The sequence below is a fragment of the Aegilops tauschii genome, chromosome 2, assembly GCF_002575655.3.
Source record: "Aegilops tauschii subsp. strangulata cultivar AL8/78 chromosome 2, Aet v6.0, whole genome shotgun sequence".
NCBI classification, from domain to species: Eukaryota; Viridiplantae; Streptophyta; class Magnoliopsida; order Poales; family Poaceae; genus Aegilops; species Aegilops tauschii.
Window position 1 is genome coordinate 247,228,085 of NC_053036.3, and position 9,854 is coordinate 247,237,938.

General features: G+C 47.2%; 1 long non-coding RNA gene across 4 annotated transcripts in view; it reads right to left on the minus strand.

Moving 5' to 3' along the window:
• LOC141041629 (uncharacterized) overlaps positions 1-9,044 on the minus strand; it is a 48,476-nt gene extending 39,432 nt beyond the window's left edge. For 3 of the 4 annotated variants that reach the window (XR_012202391.1, XR_012202390.1, XR_012202389.1), the window contains exons 1-3: positions 8,707-9,044; positions 8,065-8,150; positions 7,745-7,843 (exon numbers count right to left, since the gene is read on the minus strand). This is a non-coding gene — a long non-coding RNA (uncharacterized lncRNA). Of the gene's footprint in view, positions 1-5,595; positions 5,748-7,744; positions 7,844-8,064; positions 8,151-8,706 lie in introns of those variants that run through there. The other variant, XR_012202392.1, reaches the window with a different exon arrangement.
• Positions 9,045-9,854: the final 810 nt, after the last annotated feature.

Genomic DNA, 9,854 nt, shown 5'->3' on the forward strand with positions numbered 1-9,854 from the left:
AAAATGGCCTGTAATTTTTTAGGAAAAACATAAATGGGTCGCATGGACGCTACATTATTTGTTCACCTAGCCCAGCTAATGGACTGTAATTCAAAAAAAAAAGAGATCAAATTGACTATAAATTCTATCCCGCAAAAAAAAGACTGTAAATTCTGAAAAAATGGGTTGAATACGTGCCACATTTTTGGATGCTGAAACGTGGGCCAATAGGTCGAAGCCAATGCAAGTCGTTGTCAACTTAGTCAACAAATGATTCTGACATCGTTAGCCATTGGATTTACATCCAACGACCGGCATCCATCTTCAATCTCTCGTCTTCTTCCTCCAACGCCGCCGGGACCACCTGCTCCCGCCTCCTGCTGCTAGCAGCTCTGCTTAGCATGCTTCGCTGTGAAGTGCTACTCCACCGTTGGCCAGGCCATCCCTCCACCCCTCCACACCTCCTGTTCTTCACCACCGACTGCCGAACCAAACCGCACCAGAACCAGTTTACCCTCGTACACCTCTCCTTCTGCGACTCTACTCCCGCATCTTCCCATCTCCGGCTCGTTGCTGTCCGGGGCCTCGCCGTCGTCCACCACCTTGGATGCGCTCGGCGCGGAGTGGTCAACGTGGTCAATGAATGACACCATCGGAAGTAGACTGTGCGTGGAAAGGCTGACAGCTGGGTCCACGGCCGCACGCATGGAAACGCCTCCTTATTACGCCCAAAATAATGATTCCTCCACCTGACAGCTGGGACCCACCGGAAGGGCCTTTGTATTTCCAGAAAAAAACGTTCCGACTGGTGACAGGTCGGACCCACCAGCTATATCTTCGCACGCAAGGAAGTGCCTCCTTATTACGCACAAAAAAATGAATACCCCAGCTAGCTGGGACCCACAATAGTGGGAGGCTGACTTGTGGGCCAACTAAGTTGACGGGGACGGAGGGCTTTGTCAACTTAGTCAATATGAACGATTCTAGCTCCAGTGACCGTATGATGTCCATCCAATGTCCGCAGTGCTTCTTCAACCTCTTATCTTGTTGCTCCAGCCGCCCAAACCAGCACCGGTCGTGCCTCGTGCTCCTGCCTCCCGTGGCCGGCTGCGATGCCGCGGAGGCCTCACCGCCCCCTACTACTCCCACCGCTGGCCAGGCCATCCCTCTACTCACCCACACCCCCTGTAATTCTGCAGCGACGGCAGCCTCACACCGCAGCGAACCAGTACACCCTCATACTCCTTTACGTGTGGGCATCCACTGCCGCGTCTTCCCGGGCTCCGCATCGTCCCCTTCCTGGGCCTCGCCGTCGTCCACCGTCCTGGTGCTCTCGGTGCGGCGTGGTCAACGTGGTAAAGGAACGGCTTCCATCAGACGTGGACTGTACGTGGAGAGGCTCACAGCTGGGTCCACGGCCGCAGCAAGGAAGTGCCTCCTTATTATGCGGAAAATGATGATTCCTCCATCTGACAGCAGGGACCCATCGGACGGGCAACCGTATTTCGCAAAAAACGTTTTCCCCTGACTGCTGGGACCTACCAGCGACATCTTTGAACGCAAGGAAGTGCGTCCGGGCAAAAAAACGATTCGCCCCTGACTTCTAGGACCCACCAGCTACATCTTCGCACGCAAGGAAGTGCCTGACAGTCGGGACCCACCTGGTCGAAGCATACGTAGCGTTGTCATTCTAGTCGCGAACGTGTACGTACATACTGGTCCATGTAGAGGTGTGCACGTGTCATAGTAGAGGCGCGCACGTAGCATGTACACGTACGTACAGCGGCCAGTGTGCAAGAAAGAAAATACGGCCACGTACGTACATACGGGCAGGGTCTCAAACGCCTACTCGCGCATACGTACGGCCAAGGCTCGTGTACATGGCTGGGTCGGAACGGAGAAACAACGTCGTCGTCGTGTTCATGGGGAGCCTACCGGCTGGGTCGAAACGGAATGCGTCGTCGTGTTCATCAGGAGGGCTTGAACGGAACAACCGATGGAAACGAGGCCTGGCGTACCGCGGAACGGAGGAAACGGCCTTGTGTTCGACCGGCCACGGTCGAAACGGGATCCTGTTCATCGGGAGGGGTCTGGCGTATCGCAAAACGGAGGAAACGGACCTCCTACGGTCGAAACAGGGGTCCTCTTCATCGACAGGGGTGTGGCGTACCGCAAAACGGAGGAAACGAACTTGTGTTGGAGCGCTATGGTCAAAACGGGGGTCCTGTTCATCGGGAGGGGTGTGGCGTACCGCAAAACGCGGCTCTACGGGATACTGTTCATCTCCACCGTCGACCCCCTCCAGCCTCCACGGGCTACTGTTCATCCACCGTCGACCTCCTCCAGCCTCATCCTGCAACTGTTCATCCACGGGCTCCTGTTCATCCAGCCTCCACCGCGCACTACTCCACCGGATACTGTTCAACCAGCCCTCTCCACGGGCTCCTGTTCAACCACCCCTCCATGGGCTACTGTTCTTCCAGCCCTCCACCGTCTACTGTTCATCCAGCCCTCCACGGGGTGGTCCTGTTCATACAGCCCTCCACGGGGTCCTGTTCATCCAGCCCCAACCGGCTCGATCGATCGGGGTCATGTTCATCCAGAGGTAACACCACGGTGTCCTGTTCATCCACCCCCACTGGGAACTGTTCATCCAAACCCCCCCAGCAACGCTCACTGTTCATCCAGAGGCAGCATCGATCGGCTTCAGTTAGCAACAGTAGCGAAGGAATCGCTCGATCGGGTTCGGTTAACAGCCATCGATCGATCGCTCGGGTTCAGTAACGCGTAGCCTGCAGTGCAATCACTCGGGTTTAGTTAGAGCCCAACGCCTCGCACCCACGCACGTGCGTGTACGAGAGAAACGCGCATCGCTCGGCCCCGACCACCCACCGTAACCGGGAACACCCCGATATTTTCCTCGCCCTCGCTTCTACCACAGTTTTTTCCGTCATGGACGGCCTAAAGAATGTCATGCAGCTGCGTCTCCGGCTCGCCCAGGACGAAAAGCCCATTTTCTGTCATGATTTTTTGTCATAGAAGTAGGAGCCCACCACATCTATGATGATACCGGGTTTTGTCACAGTTATCGTCGTAGAAGTGTCATAAGTACGACAGAAATAAATTTCGTTCGGACCAAAATGTCATGGATGTGTCTTTTTTTGTAGTGTTCTCCTTCTTCGTCGATCTTGGGATAGGTTCCTGGTCGGTAGCCTGGGTTAGCAGGGTGGATGTCGTTTTAGTTTCTGTTTGTGTTTCATCCGTAGTCGGCTGTTGTTCTCATGTATGATGTTTGATGTATTCATGTGGCATTTCTATGTCTTGTATGTATCCCCAACTATTATGTAATGGTACGATGTAATGATATCCACCTTGCAAAAGCGTGTCAATATGCTGTTCTATCCTTGGCGGGACCTTTGAGTTCCTTTAGGATAGAGTCGCATATTGGGCGTAATAGATAGACCTTGACTAAACCACTGGTCTTGTATTCACAGAAGTGGATCTACAAGGTGGAGCAAATGCTCTGCCCGGGCGCCGCTACCTGAGGGGGAGAGGACACTGCTGCTCATGGCCCTCCTAGTTGAGGAGCCGCATGTAGTGATACCCAAGGGGTTAAAACCCCAGAAGGGCAAAGCGGGCCTTCAAACGCGGGGGACCTCGGTCACCCGATCCGAGGAGACCCACGCCTCCTCCGCCCATGAAGACGATGTGGAGAAGGACAAGGGGAAGAGAACCCTTCCCTAAAGGGGAAGAGGGTGGCATCAAAGGACACTAAGGCCGAAGCACGGGCGAAGGGACAGAAGAGAGCGAGCAAGGCCCCTGCCGAGCACGCCAGCAGGCCCAATCCGCCAGAGAAGATCACCTTCTCTGACGAGTCGGATGACGACCTCTGATACGTCTCCAACGTATCTACTTTTTCTCACGCTTTTCCTCATGTTTTGGACTCTAATTTGCATGATTTGAATGAAACTAACCCCGGACTGACGTTGTTTTCAGCAGAACTACCATGGTGTTGTTTTTGTGCAGAAATAAAAGTTCTCGGAATGGAACGAAACTTTGCGAGGATTTTTTATGGAATATATAAGGATTTTTGGAGCCAACAACCCCAGAGAGGGGCCCCTGGTTGGGCACAACCCACCAGGGCGCGCCCCCCTCTCCTAGCGCACCCAGGTGGGTTGTATCCACCTGGTGGCCCCGCTGACGACCCCCTGATACTATAAATTCACATATTTCCAGAAAAAATCAGGGATAAAGAATTATCATGATCCACGAGACGGAGCCGCCTCCAAGCCCTGTTCTTCCTCGGGAGGGCAGATCTGGAGGCCGTTTGGGGCTCCAGAGAGGGGGATCTTCGTTCTTTGTCATCACCAACCCATCTCCATCGCCAATTCTATGATGCTCCCCACCGGGAGTGAGTAATTACTTCGTAGGCTCGCTGGTCGGTGAGGAGTTGGATGAGATTCATCATGTAATCGAGTTAGTTTTGTTAGGGCTTGATCCCTAGCATCCACTATGTTCTTAGATTGATGTTGCTATGACTTTTGCAATGCTTAATGCTTGTCACTTTGGGCCCGGGTGCCATGAATTCATAAACGGTTCAGATCTGAGTTGTTTCAGGAGTTTATGAACTCATATCTGAACCGTTTATGAATTCATCATTATATCCATGTTTTAGATCCGATCTTGCAAGTTATAGTTACCTACTGCGGTTATGATCTGGCAACCCCGGAATGACAACAACCGGGCCCACTCCCGGTGATGACTTTGAGGAGTTCATGTATTCACTATGTGTTAATGCTTTGTTCCGGGGCTCTATTAAAAGGAGGCCTTAATATCCCTTAGTTTCCAATATGGACCCCGCTGCCACGGGAGGGTAGGACAAAAGATGTCATGCAAGTTCTTTTAATAAAGCACGTATGACTATTTACGGAATACATGCCTACATTATATCGATGAACTGGAGCTAGTGCCGTATCGCCCTAGGTTATAACTGTCACATGATGAATATCATCCAACAAGTCACTGATCCGATGCCTACGAATATATTTATATTGATATTGCTGCGTTACTACTGCTATCATCACTTCTACACTTGCTACAAATTACTACTATCACTATTACTATTACTGTTGCTGCTGTCACTATTATCAAAACTATCAAACTACTGTGCTACTGATCACTTTGCTGCAGATAATTAATCTCTAGGTGTGGTTGAATTGACAACTCAGCTACTAATACCTTCAAATATTCTTTGGCTCCCCTTGTGTCGAATCTATAAATTTAGGTTAAATACTTACCCTCGAAAACTGTTGCGATCCCCTATACTTGTGGGTTATCAAGACCATTTTCTGGCATCGTTGCCGGGGAGCATAGCTATATTTGTTGAGTCGCTTGGGGTTATTATCATATTATCACTATGAAGAATCTGAAGGATCCTAAACAGAAGATATTTCCCTCAAGTACGAGGGGAGGTAAGAAACTACCATCCAGCTCCGCTTTAGATTCACCTTCTCTTATGGGTAAACTTGCAACACCACATGCTATGAATTCTAGTATGTCGCAAGTTATTGATGATGCTACTTCTACTATGAATGATGCTTATGATGATTCTAGTACCTTGCTTGATAATGATGATGTGCCACTTGGTGATTTTCCTGATAAACAAATTGCTAGAGTTATACAACATGATGTTGTTGAATCTGATGATGAGCCTCAAACTGAAACTCCTGAAACACCTTCTAGAACAAGCCTTCCTAGATATGAATTGCCTAAGTTACCAGAAGGTTATGTTATTAGTGAAGAAGCAACTAGAGATATTCTTGCTTGCAATGATAGAGATGATCTAGAGAAATTACTATGCAAGTATAAAGAAAAATCTTTGAATGCTAGAATAAAATGTGATCCTAAGTTTGCTGCTTCACCTATCTGTATTGCTGATAAGGATTATGAATTCTCTGTTGACCCAGAGTTAATTACTTTGGCTGAATCTGATCCTTTCCATGGTTATAAAATGAAACTCTTGTGGCACATCTTACTAAGTTGCATGATATAGCCAATCTTTTTACTCATGATGAGAAAACTCACTATTACTTTATTTTCAAATTATTTCCTTTCTAATTGAAGGGTGATGCTAAAGCTTGGTACAATATTCTTGCTCCTGGTTGTGTGCGTACACCCCAGGATATGATTTATTACTTATCTAAAAAATATTTTCCTGCTCATATTGAACAAGCTGCCTTACAGGAAATATTTAACTTTGTGCAAATCAAAGAAGAGAGTCTCCCACAAGCTTGGGGGAGGCTTCTCCGGTTACTTAAAGCTTTGCCTGATCGTCCTCTTAAGAAAAATGAAATACTTGATATCTTCTATAATGGACTAATCGATGCTTCGAGGGACTTCCTAGATAGTTGTGCTGTGTTTTCAGGGAACGAACTATTGCTCCAGCTGAGGAATTATTGAATAACATATTGAAAAATTATGATGATTGGACTATTCCTGAACCACCACCTAAACCCACTCCGAAGAAGAGGGGTATATTATATCTCAGTCCTAAAGATATGCAAGAGGAAAAGAAATCAATGATGGAAAAAGGTATTAAAGCTCTGCCTCCTTCGCTTTGGGCCTCTGGTTCGCAGGAGCCGCCTGGCGGTGCTCGGCCGCCTTCCCTTCACCTCCACGGTGCAGGACTACGCCGACCGTTTTCAGGCCCTGGCATGCCATGCGTCGGGTGTGACGGCGCAGCAGCGGGCCGACCTCTTTGTCGGTGGACTTCCGGATCACATCTGCATGGACGTGGAGCTTCAGGGACCCCAGGATCTCCAGTCGGCCATGTACTACGCCAGCGCGTTCGAGCGTCGCACGGTGGCCATCCAGCAGGAATCACCGTCCCGGACCGCTGGGTCGCTACCCGGGTCGGATTCCGCGCCGGGTCGGCCTGCGCAGGCTTCTGCGGCACCCCTCACCGCGACCGCGGCGCGCCCGTTCCGCCGGCTCACCTCAGCCGAGATACTCGAGCGTCGCCACCAAGGGTTGTGCTTCAACTGCGACGAGCCCTACACGCCCGACCACGCCTGCCCGCGACTCTTCTACCTGGAGGTTGCAGACTACATTCCGGAGGACGCCGTCGCCGCCGACCTGGCCGCCCCAACTGTCGAGAAGGTGTTTGACGCTGGTTGATCGCCTCGAGGAGTTCCGCAAGCGCTTCCCCACCTTACAGCTCGAGGACGAGCTGTTTGTGCAGGCGGGGAGAAGTGTTATGGCCGGTTTAGCTAGGCCCACAGGGCAGTAGTTAGGGGCTTGGCCCACAAGTTATCCTAGGTTAATTCTTATGCAAGTTATCTTAGGTTAATTCTTATGCAAGTTATCTTAGGTTAATTCTTATGCAAGTTATCTAGGTTATAAATATAGGCTGTAAGACTCTTTTTGGAATCAAGCAATAAGAAGAATATTATCTCTATTGCCCGGCTCCTAGAGAAGCCGGAACCCTAGCCGCCTCTAACCCTAGCCGCCGCCGCCATCCTCCTCCTACGCGACGGCGCCCAGCCGCCGGCGCGCCTGCTCATCGCCTCGCCCTACTCCATCCTTCCCCTACAACCTACGGAGCAGGCCCGGTAGGATCCCTGGTTCTACCACAGCCCCATATAAACATGGAATGGTGTAATAAATCAAGATCCATAAAGTATTTGTTCAAGTACATCCACAAAGGAGAGGACAGAGCAACTGTAATTTTGGGTGCAGAAATAACCATGACGAGATACAAATGTACCTTGATGCACGATACCTATCTGCAGGTGAAGCATCTTGGCGTATCTTTGGATTTGAACTTCAGCACCGGCAGCCTTCTGCACAGAGACTGCAATTCCACCTTCAATATGAGCAAATAGTCAAGAGACCTTAGAATATTTCTATTTTACTCTATGTAACCTTCTTCAAATGAAACTTCATACGGATTTCAGATGAATCAGGTATTTCTGCGGACACACATAACTATGTTTGCAAATTTGATATATCACTAAAACAATCTGTGGTCTGTGCATTGCATAATCAGTATTAAAAAAAAGAACTAGATGGATCATGAATGTGTACCTTCAGTTTACTAAGTATCCGCAGTTTGGATCTCACGACTCATGCCTTGATCTGTCTCATAGCTATGACATGACCATAATATACATCTGTCAATACAAAATAAAAGATCCATCAACATCTCTTCCTTGGGCATGATCGAGCACAAAGTGGCAATATTTTCGTGTTTCTATGTAAATATACTTGGATGATTTCATTAATGATGATTCAGGTCATACATCCGACCAAGCAAGGGCTAGATTTGATTATTATTTTCATAATATGCCAAGATCAATTCTGTCAATGGCGATCTGTGTGGTGTCATTAAGCATGGAGCGGTTGGATCTTGATTCCATGTTATATGCCTAAATGGTGACGAATGTGGTCTGCTCTACAGGTATGACGGTGAACACATATTACAGGTTAGATCCTACAAATTCAAACAATTTAGCTCAGGCAAAAAAACACAAAATAAGCTAACACAGGTGTATCGATTCAGCTAAAACAGTCTCCTTGACGACTCCTCTACCACCCATCTCTACACCACACATACATCACCTCACCGCACATCTACACAGACCCAAAAGGGAAATAAGGCATCCCTCAAAGCAAGTTTCCAATTCTTAAGATAATACATACACAAAATCAAATGATTTAACCACGCACCTGATGTATCCCATAGTGGTTGCTTTGTAAGATTTATCGCTAAGAAATTGAAGGATAGGGAACAAAATATACGACCAGTGGCTGGATCGAAGGCTTCATTTTGGGGGAACGGCGAGTGGGGAGAGGAGGCCAGTCGGCGCCGGGCGTGGGATTGGAACTAGCAGCGACTGGGCTACGCACCCCCGGCGGATTCCTGGATCAATCTTTGCCATGGCTGAAGATATCCATTTTTGGGAGATAAGGGAAGAAATGGCAGGAGGAAGAAAGTATAGCACGCAATCCACTCAAGATTATTCGGCAACCTTTGCCTTTCTTTATTTACTGGACACATGGGTCGCAGTATAGCAGGATTATAATACGCTACTATATATTTCTTTAACTATCTGTTACACCGCACACGTGAGCCCCAAGAGAATGGATAGCACAAGCATGTGCATATTCACGTTGCACACAAATATCAGATGTACAGTGAACGACTAAGAAGAAAAACATGAAAATAAAAAAATGTTATATTAAACATTAAAAAAATGTACTCACACTAAAAAATATCTTTTCAAAATTGGAGTTAGAAAGCTCTACTTTTGTTGATTTAAGTAATTATAAATAGCTGACATGTTAAATATGCATGAAAAATAAACATCACTATTTACGTGCTTATTAAGTATAATAAATAATAATTGCTTTCCCTTATGTCTATATCTTTTATGTTGGCCTTGGCCCGGTAAAGAACGAGCAAAAAAACTTCACAAACAAACATCAAATAGAAATACCATAAATAATGTTTTTCGAGTATCATGCGCGAATCATTAAAATCTAATACAGACAAAAGTCGTATACATATTTCCATTGCAAATATAATAAAATTTCAACCATAAAATCTTTCATAAAAAATTCAATGTTAATCTTAAAAAGACAATAACAACAAAAACCTCGAGTAAGAAAGAACAAAAAGTCTAAAGAATTCATCTCACATAAGTTATCTACAAGAACTACAAAATAATATTGTTTGAAAGCACTATTTATTACCAAGTGACAAAATTGAATACTCGCCTATATATGTCATGATCGTACCTAATTTTAATAAATTTCAGATTTCAAGGTATTCCCTTTTTAGAAATATACATGATCATATAAGATATTATTAATAT